The sequence below is a fragment of the Felis catus genome, chromosome A3, assembly GCF_018350175.1.
Source record: "Felis catus isolate Fca126 chromosome A3, F.catus_Fca126_mat1.0, whole genome shotgun sequence".
Taxonomy (NCBI): Eukaryota; Metazoa; Chordata; class Mammalia; order Carnivora; family Felidae; genus Felis; species Felis catus.
In genome coordinates this window covers 49,310,024-49,327,172 of record NC_058370.1, presented here as the reverse complement: position 1 = coordinate 49,327,172, position 17,149 = coordinate 49,310,024, and the positions used below count along the sequence as shown (strand labels likewise).

Below are 17,149 nucleotides of genomic sequence, written 5' to 3'. Positions count from 1 at the left end.
GCACCTGCTGACAATGGTGGCACAACAATCAGACTGGGTCTGTAGCAAATTACCCCTCAGGCCACGTGGCCTTTGTGCAAGGACAGAGACAAGTTCTCTAGAGAGAGTTGCCCTGGCCCAGTCCCTGGGAGGTATCTACTGGATGTCTGCAAAAAGGGTAGAAAGGAAGGGGGTTAGATTTCAGGGCTTTGGCTAAGATTTGGCAGATGACTCTGCACAAGGGACAGGGCTACCCTACAGCCACCAGGGACATGTGAGGAAGTCCCCATCCCCTGTGCACAGCAGCTTCCACCTCCTTTCTTAAGTGGAGGGATTTGCTTTTACGTGTGAAGGGTTAAAACAGTTGTGCTCTCCCCTTGTTCCTGTCCCTCATCCCCCAGAAGCCTCCTCCTCAAGTGGCCACTTCTGCCGGTTGCACAAGCAGGCAGTTTTTGTTGGGAACTGGTGGGTGGCTTGGGCGGGTTTCCCCAGAAGCAGACAAGGAATAACAGGGGTTTGAGTGTGACAGTTTATCTGGGGGCTCCAGGAGGGGAAGGGGAGTGAAATGGGGGAAGAACTAGCTTGTGCAAAGCTGTGGGCATGGAGTTCAGCCCACTGGGGCCCTCTGGGTGACAGAGTGTAGTGACCCAGAGCTGTTCTGGCTAAGAGGCTGTGAAGCTAGGCTCTCCCTCTCCAGCCCCCATTTCTAATCAGCTAAGGACTGCTTCTGGAGCATTAACTCTCTGTCCCTTGTGGCCTGACCCCACCATTCCAGGAAACACCCTTTAGCAGAGTCTCCAGGACCTGCAGGATAGAGGAATTGGTGTGCATGGAACCACAAAAACTGAGGGTTTATGGGCAGGTCACCCACAGTGCCGGCTCTGGTGAAGACCACAGGTCCATCATTTTTTATTAAAATATATGGGGAAAAGATAACTAATATAAAATGTTTTGGAATTAATGTGGAACAGTGTCTATTTAAATGAGACAAAAGCATATTATCTGTGCTTCCAGCTAATTGGACGGCTCAGGGACTAGAGGATGGGCATACAGCTCCTGTGATCTGGATTCCTGTTTAACAGAATGAGTACAAACCAACATTATTCCAGCCATCGGCATTTATCTTCAAAAGTCACTTGGCAGCACTATTGTCTTTAATTGCTAAATACATGTGGTTGCTGAAAATCTAAAATAATACATTATAAACTCTGAATTTAAAGCAGTAAAAGAATTGGTGCTATTAGGAGCTGGGAGAAAATTAGCAATTTTTAAACACCTTGGTAAACAAAGACCATATTGAAGTTTTTAAGCACAAAAATTGCAAGAACTGTGAGGAGAGAACACCCACACCCAGCATTGTTTGGTGACAAGGCTTTAGATGCAGTGACATTGCATCACTGGGAAGATGAACCACAATCTCCATACTGAGGCATTCTGGGTTGGGCATTTGTGAGGTGGTGGTGTGCCTGGTGGAAAAGAACAGACCTTGGAATCAGAAGATAATTTTTCCCCTCTCTCTGTTCTATGAATTTGCTATTGTCAGTCAGCATCTATCTTCTGGTCCTACCCACACCCCAATTTCCTTTTAGGGAATGACATTTTCTCCTTTGGGTTTAGTCTGATGGGACCAGGCTGTCCCCATGCCACAGGGCAGGCATGTGAGCTGACTTAGGTCAATGCATCTGTGGTGTCTGCATCTTGAGGAAAGTGACAGAGTCAACAGTAGTTGGATTCATTCACCCTAGAGAAAACAGCCTGAAGACATCATTTCTCTCCTCGCAATTCCCTCTTTTCCATTCTGTTTGGTGGTCTACAGGGAACCCTGCTCCAGACTGTGAATCCAGCCATGCCACTTGAATGCATGGGCTTCTGGTATCCTTCTTTGAATTTTTTTCCAAAGTTTTTTTTTTTTCATTGAGGGGAAATTGGTGTATAAAATTACATAAGTTTTGGGTGTATAAGATTATAATTTGACATCTGTATACACTACAAGTGATCACCACCAAAAGTCTAGTTACTGTGCATCACCCTGTGATTGATCTAATTCAACCATTCCACCCACCTCCAACTCCATTCTCCTCTGGTAACCATTGATCTGTTCTCTGTATCTTTGAGTTTGTTTTTATATTGTTTTGCTTTTTCATTTGTTTTTTTTTTTTTTTAGATTCCAAATATAAGTGAAATCATGCAGTATTTGTCTTTCTATGTCTGACTTATTTCATTTAGCATAATGCCCTCAAGGTCCATCCAAGTTGTCTTAAATGGCAAGATTTCATTTCTTCTTTATGGCCGAGTAGTATTCCATTGTACATATTTATACACCATATCTTCTTTATTCATTCATGTATCAATGGACACCTAGGGTATTTCCCTATCTTAGCTATTGTAATTAATGATGCAGAGAACGTGGGGGTTAATATATCTGTTTGAACTGGTGTGTTTTCATATTCTTTGGATAAATACCCAGAAGTACACTAGTTGGGTCATATGGTAGATCTACTCAAAGTTTTTGAGGAATCTACATACTGTTTTCCACAGTGTCTGCACCAACTTATGTGCTCATCAACTGTTCATAAGAATTCCTTTTCTCCACATCTTTTCTAAGACTAGTTATTTCTTATCTTTTTGAGAATAGGCATTCTAACGTGTGAGGTGGTATTTCATCATGGTTTTTATTTGCATTCCCTAATAACTAGTGATGTTGGACATCTTTTCACGTACCTGTTGGCTATCTGTACATCTTCCTCAGAAAAATGTCTGTTCAGATCCTCTGCCCATTTTTTAATTGGGTTGTTTGTTTTTTTTAATGGTTGAGTTGTAGGACTTATTTATATATTTTGAATATTATCCCCTTATCAGATATATGATTTGCAAATATCTTCTTTCATACAGTGTGTTGCCTTTTCATTTTGATGAAGTTTTCTTCATCACGCAGAACTTTTTTAGTTTGGTGTAGTCCCATTTGTTTATTTTTGCCTTTGTTTCCTTTGCTTTTGGTGTTAAATCCACAAATACATTGCTAAGAGCAATGCCAAGGTATTTGCCACCTACATTTTCTTCTATGAATGTTATGGTGTTAAGTCTTACATTTAAGTCTTTAGTCCAGTTTGGGTTAATTTTTGTATATGGTATAAAATAATAGTCCAGTTTCATTCTTTTGCATATAGCTGTCCAATTTTCCCAATACCACTTATTGAAAAGACTGTCCTTTCTCCATTGTGTGTTCTTGGCTCCTTTGTCATAAATTAATTGTCCATATATGTGTAGGTTTATTTCTGAGCTCTCTATTCCATTCTATTGATCTGCATGTCTGTTTTATGCCAATACCATACTGTTTTGATAACTATAGCTTTGCAATAAAGTTTGAAATCAGGGAGTATGATCCCTCCAGCTTTGTTCTTCTTTCTTCAGATTGCTTTGGCAATTCAAGATCTTCTGTGGTTTCATACAAATTTTAGAATTATTTGTTCTAGTTCTGTGAAAGATGCTATTGGAATTTTGATAGGGGTTGCATTGAATCTGTAAATTGATTTGGGTATTATGGACATTTTAATAATATTAATTCTTCCAATCCATGGTCACAGAATATTTCTCTGTTTATTTATGGCTTCTTAAGTTTCTTTCATCAGAGTTTTATAATTTTCAGGTATAAGTCTGTCTTTCACCTCCTTAGTTAAATTAATTCCTAGGTCTTTTATTCTTTTTGATGTAATTATAAATTGCTTTCTTAATTTCTCTTTCTTATAGTTATTAGTATATAGAAACACCACAGATTTATGTATGCTGATTTTTTTCTGAGTTTATTAGTTATAACACATTTTTTGGTGGAGACTATAGGATTTTCTATAGTAGTATCATGTCATTTGCAAATAGTTGCAGTTTTACTTCTTTTCTGTTTTGGATGCCTTTTATTTATTTATTTTTTTTCTTGCCTTATTGCTGTGAGTAGAACTTCCAGTATAATGTTAAATAGAAGCAGTGAGAGTAGGCATCCTTGCCTTGTTCCTGAACTTAAAGAAAAGCTTTCAGGTTTTCACCACTGAGTATGTTGTTAGCTGTGGGTTTGTCATATATAATCTTTATTATGTTGAGGTAATTCCATTCATACTCACTTTGTTGAGAGTTTATTTCATAAATGGATGTTGAAGTATTTTATTAAATACTTTTTTATGCATCTATTGGAATAATAATATGATTTTTATCTTTCATTTTGTTAATGTGGTGTATCATGTTGATAGATTTGTGGATGTTAAACCATTTTGCATCCCTGGAATAAATCCCACTTGATCATGGTGTATGACCCTTTTAATGTACTATTGAATTTGGTTTGCCAATATTTTGTTGAGAGTTTTTGCATCTATGTTCATCAAGGATATTAGCCTATATTTTCTTTTCAAAAAATTTCCCTCTTCTTCTCTTCTCTTCTCTTCTCTTCTTTCTCTTCTCTTCTTCTCTTCTCTTCTCTTCTCTTCTCTTCTCTTCTCTTCTTTCTCTTCTCTTCTCTTTCTCTGTTCCCTTCCCTTCCCTTCTCTTCCCATCTCTTCTCTTCTTTCTCTTCTCTCCCCTCCCTGCCCTCCTCTCCTCCTCCCCGCTCCCCTTCCCTCCTCCCTCCCCTCTTCTCCCCTACTCCCTTCCCCTTTCCCTCCTACATCTCTCCTCTCTCCTCCCTTCCCCTCCCTTCTACCTCTATTCTATTCTATTCTATTCTATTCTATTCTATTCTATTCTATTCTATTCTATTCTATTTTAGTCTAGTCTAGTCTAGTCTAGTCTATTCTGCTGTCCTTGTCTGGTTTTGGTATCAGGATAATGCCTGCCTTGTAAAATGACTTTGGAAGCATTCCAACATCTTCAGTTTTTTGAAAGATAGATATTAAATCTTTGAATGTTTGTATGTTTAGTAGAATTCACTAATGAAGCCATCTTGTCCTGGAATTTTTGTTTTTGGGGAGGTTTTTGATTACTGACTCAGGATTCTTTGTGATTCAATTTTGGAAGATTGTGTGTTTCTAGGAATTTATCATTTTTTCCAGGTTGTCTAATTTGTTGGTGTATAATTGTTCCAGTAGTTTCTTTATATTTCTGTGGTATTAGTTGTAATTTCTTTTTCATTTCTGATTTTCTTTATTTGAGCCCTCTCTGTTTTTCTCCTGGTGAGTCTAGCTAAAGGTTTGTCAATTTTGCTTATCTTTTCAAAGAACCAGCTCCTAGTTTCATTGATGTTTCAATTGTCTTTTCAGCCTCCATGTCATTTATTTCCACTCTGATCATTATTAGTTCCTTCTTTCTACTCCCCTTAGAATTCAGTTGTTCTTTTTCTACTTTCACTAGGTGTAAGGTTATATTGTTTACTTGAGATTTTTTCTTGTTTCTTGAGGTAGGCCTGTGTTTCTATGAACTTCCCTTTTAGAATTCCTTTTGCTGCATCTTTTAGATTTTGGTATGTTGTATTTCTGTTTTCATTTGTCTCTAGGTGTCTTTTGACTTCTCTTGATTTCTTTGATGGCTTGTTGGTTGTTCAGTAGTATGCTGTTTAATCTCTATGTTTTTGTGGTATTTCCAGTTTTCTTATGATTGATTACTAATTTTATACCATTGTGGTCATAAAAGGTGCTTGATATGATTATAATATTGAATTATTGAGACTTGTTTTGTGACCTGCTATGTGATCTATCTTGAAGAATGTTCCTTGTGCCCTTGAAAAGAATGTGTATTCTGCTGATTTTGGGTGGGATGATCTGAATGTGTCTGTTAAGTCTATCTGGTCCAGTAATTAGTTTAAGGCTGATGGATCTTTATTAATTTTCTGTTAGATAATCTATCCAATAATGTAAGTGGGGTGTTAAAGCCCTTATTGTTATCATATTGCTGTCAATTTCTCCCTTTAGCTCTGTTAATATTTGCTTTATATATTTTGGTGCTTCTATGTTGAGTGCATATACATTTAAAATGCTCTATTTTCTTGATGGATTGACCTCTTTATCATTGTGTAATGCCCTTCTTTGTCTTTTATCACAGTCTTTGTTTGAAAATCTATTTTGCATGATATGAATATAGCTACACCAACTTTACTTTTGATTTCATTTCCATGGAATTTCTTTCTTCATCCCTTCATTTTCAATCTTTTATGTGCTTATTTCTGAAGGGAGTCTCTTGTAGGCAGCATATAGATGGGTTTTGTTCTTTATTATTATTATTTTTTAATCTATTCAGCTGCTGTATGTGGTCTTTATTTGGGAGAATTTAGTCCATTTGCATTTAAAGTAATTACTGACAGGTATGTAATTATTGTCATTTTGTTAAAAATTTTTGGCTATTTTTGTAGTTCTTCTCTCTTCCTTTCTTCTTCTTTTTCTCTCTTCCCTTGTGGTTTCTTTCACAGTGGTTTAGATTTCTCTCTCATTTTATTTTGTGTATGTACTACACATTTTTGTTTTATAGTCACTGTGAGGTTTGCATATAACGTCCTGTGTATATAATGGCCCATTTTAACTTGATGGCAACCTAAATTTAAACACATTCCAAAACGTTGCATTTTTGCATCCTCCCACATTTTGTATTTTTGATGTCACATTTTACACTTTTTAATTTTATGCATCCCTTAACTAATTATTGTAGTTTTAGTTAATTTTACTACTTTTGTCCTTTAGCCTTCATACTTGCTTTGTATATAATTGATCCACTATCTTTGCTCTATATTTACTTTTTCCAGTGAGATTTTTACTTTCATATATCTTGTTATTACTTAATGCCATTTCTTTTTAGCTTAAAGATGTCCCTTTAACATTTTTTGTAGTTATGTTGTAGTTATGTACTCTTGTAGTTATGTAGTCATGCCAGTTTAGTGGTGAACTCCTTTAGATTTTGCTTTTTGGAAATTCTTAGTGTCTGCTTCAATCCTGAATAATAACTTTGCTGGGTAGAGAATTATTGTTTGGAAGTATTTTTCTTTCAGCACTTTGAATATGTCATACCACTCCCTTTTCCTTGCAAAGCTTTAGCTTAAAAAAATCTGCTGATAGCCTTATGGGGTTTCCCTTGTATTTAGCAAGTAGTTTTTCTCTTACTGCTTAAGATTCTTTATTTATCCTTAACTTTACTATTTTAATTATAATGTGTCTTGGTGTGGATCTCTTTGGGTTCATCTTTTTTGGAACTGTTGGGCTACCCGGACCTAGATGTCTGTTTGTTTCCCCAGATTAGGGAAGTTTTCAGTCATAATTTCTCCAAATATGTTTCTTTAAATATTTTTTAATATGAAATTTATTGTCAAATTGGTTTCCATAAAATACCCAGTGCTCATCCCAACAGGTGACCTCCTTAATACCCATTTTCTGTTTTTTTTCTCTCTCCTCCTTCTGGACCCCTATAATGTGAATGTTATTTTGCTTGATGTTGTCTCTTAGCTATCTTCAGTTTTTAAAATTATTTTTTTCTTTTACTGCCCTGTCTGGTTGAGTTCCATTGTTTTGTTTTCCAGCTCTCTGGAAGAGAGAGCTGTTTTATCTAGTCTGCTGTTGACTAACTCCAGTGTATTTTTTTTTTCAGTTTGGTTATTGTGTTAGCTACCTTCTTTTGGTCTTTCCTTATATTTTCTTTTTTTTTTAATTGAAGTTCTCATTGTGTTCATCTATTCTTTTCCTGAGTCTTGTGAGTATCTTTTTTTGACCATTACTTATTTCTGTTTCATTAAGGTCTTTTTTTGAGGTTTTGTCTTATCCTTTTGTTTGGAACATATTCCTCTGTCTCCTCATTTTGCCCAACTCTCTGTATTTGTTTCTATGTGTTCAGGAAATTAGTTGCCTTTGCCTATCACGAAGGAGTTTCCCTGTGTAGGAGATGTCCCATGGGGCTCAGAAGCACTATAGCCCCTGGCCACTATCGCCAGGTGCTCAAGGGGCATCCCCTGTGTGTCTGCACAAGCCTGCTTATTGTAGTGGCAGAAGCACAGGTTGAGTAGGACTCTCACCCAGCCTGGTTGTGATGAATGGCTGTGGAATGGAGGTGGATTGGGTTTTCAGTGGGGTGTGCCCTCCAGTGCTAACAGGTTTGAGGGAGAGTTCCAAAATGGCATCCACCAGCACTGTATTATCAAGTTAGAATGAGATCAGAAAAACAGTGCCAGCCATTATTTGTATCCCTGGAGAGAGTCACTACAAGTTCCTGCCTTTCTGGTAGATGTTGTAAAATTAGTAAGTAAGTTGCCTTCACATATGACCTAGATGCTTTTCAAATGTACTTTTGTGCTGGGTCCAGGAGCAAATGAGTCTGTGTCAGAGCCCTTTAAGTGTGGGTTCTCCATTCACTATAGTTCCATGATTTTCCTGGATATAATCTCTGTTGGTTTCCAAAGCCAGGCATGCTGGAGGCTTTCGTCTGTTGTGAAGGATCTAGGGGTTGGCATGCCTGATGTGGAGCACAGACTCCTTGCTTCTCCAGAGATAGTTCTGTATTTTGGAGATGCCTCCTGATTGTGGATTACTGCATTTGAAGTGGGTTTCTTTTTTAAACAAGCATGTGTCTCTGCCTCTCCTATCCATGTCAATGTTTCATTTTTATTCTTTGTTGTGGAATATCTAGTTTTCAGAGGAAATTATTCCATATACAGTTGTGAATTTGTTGTGTCTGTGGGAGGATGTGAGTTCAGGATCTTTCTACCCATCATTTTGAGCCATCTCTCAGTGAATTCTGTCAAGGCAGGGTGGATTTCTTTTGCTTGCAACCCCAGCATTCGGGCTGATACACTATACCACAGACAATTGCTTTATAATCTGTGGATATGACATTGCTTTTCAAACTTTTCATGTCTTGTTCATGTAAGGACATTGTCTATAATGTAGGTTTGAGGACTAAATCATAACAAACATTGCCAGTGGCCTACCTTGTCTCTGTTGTGCATGCCTGTCAGAATCAGATGTGCAACACCTGCATCCATCTGACTCCTGAACTTGAAGACCCAGACATTGTAGGACAGAGACAATTGTCCTTGTTATGTTCTTTCTGAAGTCCCAATCCACAGAGTCTGTGAGCGTAATGAAACAGTGTTTCACATCATTAACTTTGGGTTGGTTTACTGTGCTGTACTAGTAACTGAAAAAGGTACAGTGAGAGCTGGGAGCGGAAAGAGCACCCCTGGTGGAGGGCCTCGAATGAGAAGTCACAAGGTAGAAAGGCCAAGGAAACATGGGGACAGAACAAAGGCCTTTGGATGGAAAGTGTCACAGCTGAAAACACAGCCTGCAGCCAGGCTGGGCTAGGGCTCAGCAGCCACCCCAGAGAATCTAGACCTTTCCAAATATTTTTTTGCAGTGAAGGATGGGAGTGGTAGTTCCAAGCTAGCTTGCCTGGCTGAGCTACATTATTTATTACAAGAATGCCAACATAAACAACTGTATCCAAGGAGCCTGTGGTTTGGTATAGCCCCTAAAGCAATTCAGTCCCTTAAGCCCAAAATCAAAAGTGACACATAAATTACTCTTTCTCATATCTTTCCCTTTATTGAAATGGAAGCTGTGCATCTGTTTCTGATGGCCTCTCTGGTGTCTTAAAGTGAGGATTTTATCCAGCAGTAGCTGAATGGAGAAACCATAATAGTATGTGCCCAGCCATCTTGCATGGCTGGCGTGCCATATAGGCGTCTTGCTTAGAGCTGGATGAGTGCACACTGCTCTCCTTGCATAGGCATAGTAAAGGGAGATACCCATTTATTCCCCTAGGCTGAGATCACAGATGCTGCAATCTGTCTGAGGCAGGACAAAAACTGACCCTAGAGCAGAGTCCCCGGTAGGAATGGCCCCTCAGGTCAGTCAAGAGCTGTAGGACATGGAGGTTCCTGTTGGTTACAGTCATTGGTCTTGGTATTGAAGAGGAGTGACTGCAAAGCTGTCTTCCTGCATTTGGTAAGCAAGTCTTTTGAAGCCTCAGTTCTCATGACCGAATGGGGATAGTAATTGTCCTTGAGCCATAGGGTTGTTGTGGGGATTAAATGAGATGTATATAAAACGCCTCAATGTACACAGGATATTCAGTAGATTCCAGTCACATCTCTCCTCCTTTGTTTTCTTTTTAACATGTGAAGGATTGAGTGCATACTATCCAGACTCTGTTTGCCCCTCCACCTCCATGCAATGGAAGTCCATAAAACCTCAGGGCACTTGGAATACAGTTTGTAGAACTATGGCTTTGCCTGACTTCCTTGATGACGAAGGGGGAAGCTGGAGCTCAGATGATGATTGTTCTTCCAACACCTTTGAGAGTCACCTGGATAAGTAACATTGGCCTCACACCTGACACTCTTTCATTTATATATAATTTATCCATTTATTCTACAAATATATATTGGCTAGCTCCTATGTGCAAGGAAATTTTCTTAAAGGCAAAATGGTAGGATAAATGGACAACAATCCCATCCATGAAGAGCTTCATTCCAATGAAAAAAAGACAAGGTCTATAGCTAAGACAAATCAGTGAAACATAGAGGATGTTAGGTGCTGAGAATAAATAAAGAAACGTCTAGGAAGTGATGATGGAGAAGGAGCGTTGGAGGGGGGAGCAATGAAGGCATTTAGAGGAAGAGCATTCCAGATGAAGCAACAGAACATGCAGGTACCTACATGGCTTTAAGTGTTAGTGACTTTGGTCACACTATTCTAGTGGTCATGAGTGTGAGAAGATAAGCAGCTGAGAGTTCAGGGCAGAAGACAGTGGCTCTCCATAGGAGGATGGGACTCCAGGAGGCTGGTAAAAGGAACGTGAAGGAGAATAATGTGACTCTGATGTGTTTGGATGCAGGTCCTGCCCTTAGCCATTGTGAGGGTGGTGGAGAGTGTCAGCTTTGTCCAGGAGGTGATTGCTACAGTGCCTAGCCTTCCCAGGAGAATGGGTGCAAAGAAGCACTAGGTGACTGATGCAGATGTGTGAGTTCCCACCCAGATCCCCTCCCCTGACCACTGCTTTACTCACGTCCTGACTGTTAGTGCACTGTTGTGTAGGGGCGCCTCTGTACACTGAAGTCTGCCACATACACCCATGAGGCAGGCTATACATGCCTTTTTAGAGACTTCCCCATCTTACCACCCCATTCCACTCCTGGTGTGTCCTGGAGATACCTCCCAAACAAAACTCTTGTACTCAAAAGCTGTCTCAGTTCTGTTTCTGAGGAAACCCAGCCTAAGACAGGTGCACTGTGTATTTCTTCAGGGTATTTCCACCAAAGCCAGGTACCTGTGATGTCCCTGTTCCATGAAGGCATACCATCATCTTTGCCTTCTCCAAGGACATGTTAGTGATGGTGATGGCAGCCCTGAGGATCGTCATCACACTCACAAGCTCCATTATTGAGGGGAAATGGGTGACCTGCTGTCCCCAGGAGGCTGGTCCTGTGATGTAGAACCTCTCTAAGCCATACCAGAGTGGGTGTTGGAGGAGCTGGTAATGCACCCAGTTACACAGAATAAAAATACCCTATGCTCTATACCAAGAACTATCTCTGAAACTGTATAGTGCACATGCTGTATGGATGATGAGTCTTGCATCTCCATCTCTCAAGTGTACAATGGCCTGTACTATTGAAATTGCTCTCGCATTGCCCTCTCTTGGGTGGGGAGTTTGTTAGTTGGACTTGTTTAAGTTAACTGCATACACTCTGTCATTTCACTATATAAACATGCATTCCTAAAGGAAACACCTCAGAACATTTCACTCTAGGCTACAGAGAATGATGGAGTTTAAGTTATATGAGGCAGGGTGTCCTTTACAATGAGAACTTTTGGTAATGGAGAGATGGCTTTGCTCCTTACTCCTGACATTTCTTCCATGAAAGGGGCACTCCTGGCCTCTTCCTACTCATTTCCTCCTTTCTCCTTGGGAATAAGGCATGTGTGGTTTGGCCCCTTCCTGTCTTTGATTTAGGGAAATGCTTTCCTGCAAGGAGCATCTAGTGATCTCTAGATACCCTGCCCCAGGCTGAGGGTTTCATGGTCAGGGCTTCCTGTCACTGGTGGGTGAAGTGCCTCTTCGAGGGAACAGAATTGGGAAGCCCCTGCTTCCATGCACCTTGCTACATTGTCCAGGGTCAGCTGCTTTGTTTATAAAGCAGACATTTGGTTTCTTTTTTAAAATATTTTTTTAATATTTATTTATTTTTGAGAGAGAGAGACCATGTGCGAGTGGGGGAGGATCAGAGAGAGAGGGAGACACAGGATCCAAAGCAGGTTCCAGGCCTGAGCTGCCAGCACAGAGCCTGATACCAGGCTTGAACTCATGAGACGTGAGATCATGACCTGAGCCGAAGGGCGACTGAGCCATCCAGGCACCTGAAGGTTTCTGATGACTTGGATGAGTTGGTATGATTCCACTTGTATTTGATATATCTCAGTTAGCTTTGAAATTTGTAATTAGTATGTCTCTGTTGGTTCTGAACTTGAGTATGAAACAGAGAGCCATGATTTATTAATCCTTCTCAAAACAACCCATGAGAGCTGTGGTTTCTTTTCCAGCTTTTCTTGTGGCTGATGGCATATAGTGGTGGGCTGGCTGACTTCTGAGACATACCAGCTTGTGACTGGAGAGCAGCACAGAGCAGATGATGCCAGCCCAGCAGCCACGACCTTCATTTCCACTAGCAATGTGTACTGAGGCAGAAACTAGCAGCAACATGTCCAGCTCTGCCAAGGTCAAAGCTCCTGGGGCCATTTCCCAATTATATGAGGCGGCACCCCTCCAGCAGTCACAAGAACCTCTGTTTCATAGGCCTGTGGGGAATAGTTGTATCTAACTGCCATTCCCAAGGTGTAAACAAGCAGACTTCCTGGAAACTTTTCTAAGAAAGTTCTCTAGGGAATTGATGATTTTTCCCATTCAGGGGTAGATGGTGCATGAGTCACAAATCACCAGAGGCATCCTTGCCTCACCCAACTCACCTGAGATTATACTGTAACAATAGGGACAGAGATCCATCAAAAGCAACCAAAATTTTGATGTAAATGCCATTTTGGAGAACTGATTAATATGTCAAAATATTCAGCTCCCAAGGCATAATAAAAATAACTTGAGTTCTCTGTAATGTTAGGATTTAACATTCAAATGATTGATTTAAATTCTATCTCATAAAATCCTCTTTAAGCCTGCTCCCTTTTTCTGGGGGTTTTGGATGACTTCTTTGCCAGGCCTTGAATTTGCATGGGCCAGAATTCATAGCAGCAAACCACATGTTTTGGAAGCTTGGAGGCTCATGGGTTATTCTCATAACGACACTTGCATCTGCACAGCACCTGCCATTTTTATAACATTAAAGAAAGTAGGAGGCCAGAGATGTGTTTGGTGGGCAGTCACAGCCCCCTGCTTTGTGGTTTAAGAGAAGCACACTTGCCACACCCAGGCAGAAGTGCTTAAACACCTTATTGCTCATTTCCTCTGCCTGTGATGGTGACCCTCTGTATAAGTTCATCCTCCCAGTCTGGTATTGCTTTTAGTCAATTCTTGACAGGGTTTATCTTAGCCTGGGCTCCCTAGCAAACAGATCCTGAGATATACAGAACATGTGCTCACCTTTTACTGTGAGTACCATCCAGAGAAATGAGGAAATTGGGAGGTTAGGCAGGAAAGGGGGGAGTGAATAGAACAATGTCAGCTGATTTCTGGGTGTGGCTGGCAAGTTCAGAGAGGCCTTAGGAAGCCTCTGTCCCTCTGCACTGTTGACTCTGAAGAGGGACAGGAGAGGAATGTACCCATATCTCCCATCACCCATGGGTCAAATTCCCCCTGTCCAGCCCCAACCTTTCTATGCATTGTCATTCCAAACTTTCAAAGAGAGATGTTTGAATGGCATCAGATGGCCTCACCTCTCATCAACAATTGGGAATTTTTGGAGAGAGTGGCTGAGGAGCAAGTTGTGGGTGGAAGTGGCATGCTGCCCTTTTGTGCTCCCTCCAAAAAAGGGACTGAAGCCTGCAGCAACTATGGCAGCAGGGACCCAGCATCATGACCCCAGGGTTTCACAGGCTGGGTCCTGAGACTGGGTCTGGGGAGTAGTCTGGCTCAGTATTGTTTTGACATAAGTGTTTATAAAGACATCACTGAAGACTAATTGGGAAGTACTCAAGCCACATGATTGAATAAACTACTTAAAATCAATTGTTAATGGATATGACACAAAAAGGCATCATGCAGATCTCATTAATATGGTCCTTGTGTGAACCTGACAAATCCCTGCACATGGAACTGTGAGTGTGAGGCAGGTAAGGGAAGTGTCTTCATTGTGGCCCTTTCATTTTTATTTTTTCCATTTTTCTCCAACTTTATTAAGGAATAATTAGAATATTTAAAATGTTCGTCCTCTTATGGCTCTGCTTCCAGGAAGTCCATGGCTATAACACCTCACAGGGTCTGTTTCTGCCATATTTGAGATGTGTCATGAATTTTGGGGATGAGAACACACAACCCACACATGCACACACTCTCTCTCTTATACACACACACATTCTCACTTATACTCATACACACAGGAGTGTTAGATTAAAGTCCTTATTTAATTAGCCAAGGATACAACACTTTATCAGAGGTGAGGCAGCCATAGGATGGAGGATGTAGTCTGTGTGTTTCCACATACCTTTGCTTGGACCCAGAATCCTTGGAGGCACATAGCTGCACATGGCACTCCAGTCGTGGTAAGGTCTTGCCAGATTTGGATAGCCCAATTCTTTTTTCTTTTGTAGATTTTAACCTTGACAAAATTTCAAACTTACAGAAAATTACAGGTTTAGGGTGGTGAACTCCTTTAAAACCCCTTACCCTGATTCACCAATTGTTTACATTTGCCACACCATCATTTTCTTTATGCATATTTAATGTTATTCTTCTGACCCGCATGAGAGAAGGATGGAATTATTGTGTGATTTACCTCTACATATTTCTGTATATGTTCTCAAGAGCCAAAGCATACACATTGTTACTCACAGTATAATTATAAAAAATGAGGAATTAAAAAAAATTTATTCAAGTATAACTAACATCCAGCATTTTATTAGTCTCAGGTATATAATATAAAGATTCAACAGCTGTATACATTACTCGGTGCTCATCAAGATAAGTGTACTCTTAATTCTCTTCATTTTAGCATGCCCTGCCAGGTTTTGTGTGATAACATGGGCCAGGAAGAGGAACTGCTGAGTATTGCCAGAAAGCTTGGAGAAGGTTGTGGCCATAAAGAACACAGAAGGGGTCCTTGACCTTCTGAAGAACTGAACTGCTGTCAGATGTCCATCCACCTATTCCAGACAACCAGGATTGGAATTGCTGCTAATGGGGTCCACAAGCACTGCTAAGACAAAAAGGTGGTGTCCTTGGTCAGAGTCCTCATCAGAAACTGGAGCTATTGAACTCCCCTGGACCTCCCAAAGAAGAAAAAGGAGAAGAAAGAGACAAAGCAAAGAAAGAAAAAGGACTTGACTGTTCCCATCAGAAACCAGAGGCAGGACTTTTTCCACCAAGGAAAAAAACAAGGACAAGAGCCCAAAGACAGGAGAGACTCTGTGGACTCCAAGTCTTCAGCCAACTCCTTTACAAAAAGGCCATCGATGGAAAGATCAAACAGCAGCAAATCAAAAGCAGAGACTCCAAAAACACCCAGCAGCACCTCAATCCTTACTTTTGCCCCCTCCATCTATCTCCTGGCACCCTACTATCCCATAGGGTACTCTGTGCAGGATAAGTGTGTGGAAATGCCCTCAGCAGCCCTGAAGGCTGATGACAATTGCAAGGACTATGGAGCCAACTGTGACAAGAAGTCATCAGAAATTGAAGATCATATCTATTAGGAGCTCAAGAGCACTGACATGAAGTACTGGAACCAAGTTCACAGACAAATAAGCAAACTTGTGGACTCCAGGAATCCATTCTGAGGAATAATGTTCTCAGTGGGGCCATCTCTGTTGTGCTTATTGCCAGGAAGATGACAGAGGAAATGGCCAGTGATGAGCTGAGAGAATTGAGAAATTCCATGACCCAGAAGGTTACCTGTGAGCATCAGATGGCCAAGATGGGTGGCACCACCACTGACCTCTTCCAGTGCAGTAGATGGAAGAACTGTACCCAAAACTAGGTGCAGACATGCAGTGCTGAGCCCATGAATACCTTTGTCTTATGTAATGAATACGGCAGTCACTGGAGTTTCTGATGGAACTGCCAGCCACAATTTCACTGAACAAGATGAAGAAGAACAAACAGAAAGTATTTCACTTAGCATTATACCTATAGATCTCTCTATGCCATTGCAAATGGCAAGCTATTATCCTTTTTATGGCTGAATAATATTCCATTGTATTTATATACCACATCTTCTTTATCCATTCATTTGTCAATGGGCACATGGGTTGCTTCCATATCTTTGCTATTGTAACTGTTGCTGTAATAAACATAGAGGTGCATATATCTTTTCAAATTAGTGTTTTCATTTTCTTTGAGAAAATACCCAGTAGTATGGTAACTAAATTTAATTTTTAATATTTTGGGGAACGTCCATACTATTTTTTTGTATGTGTATGTTTAATTTATTAGATTGCCAAATTTCTCCAAAGTGGCTGTACAGTTTGCATTTCTGTTAGCAATTTATGAGAGCCCCAAGTACATATTTGTCATCACTTGGCATTTTATCTCATTACGTTGTTTGTTTTGTATTTTATTGAGATATAATTGACATACAGCCTGTTAATTTCAGGTGTACAATCTAATTATTTGATGTATGCATATATCATAAAATTATTATCACAATAAGTCTAGTTAACATCCCTCACAACACAGAGTTACAAATTTATTTCTTCTTGAGATGAGAACTTCTAAGATCTATTCTCTAAGCAGCTTTAGAATATCAGTATAGTGTTATTAACTACAGTCACCATGCTGTACAGTATATTCATGGGCTTATTTATTTTGTAACTGGAAGTTTATACATTTTTATCACCTTCACCCATTTTTTTATCCCCCATTTCCCACATTTGGCAGCCACCAGTTTGTTCTCTGTATCTATGAGTTTATTTTTTGATTGATTGTTTCTGAGATTCCATATGTAAGTGAAATCATATAATATTTGTCTCTCTGACTTATTTTTACTTAGAATAATGCCCTGAAGTTACATCCATTTTGTGGCAAATGGCAAGATTTCTTTCTTTTTGTG

The 17,149-nt window shown here is 40.0% G+C and overlaps 1 pseudogene; it reads left to right on the top strand.

Annotated features, from left to right (window-relative positions):
* The first annotated feature begins 15,122 nt into the window (after window positions 1–15,122).
* Window positions 15,123–16,153, top strand: LOC101089596 (annotated as a pseudogene).
* Window positions 16,154–17,149: the final 996 nt, after the last annotated feature.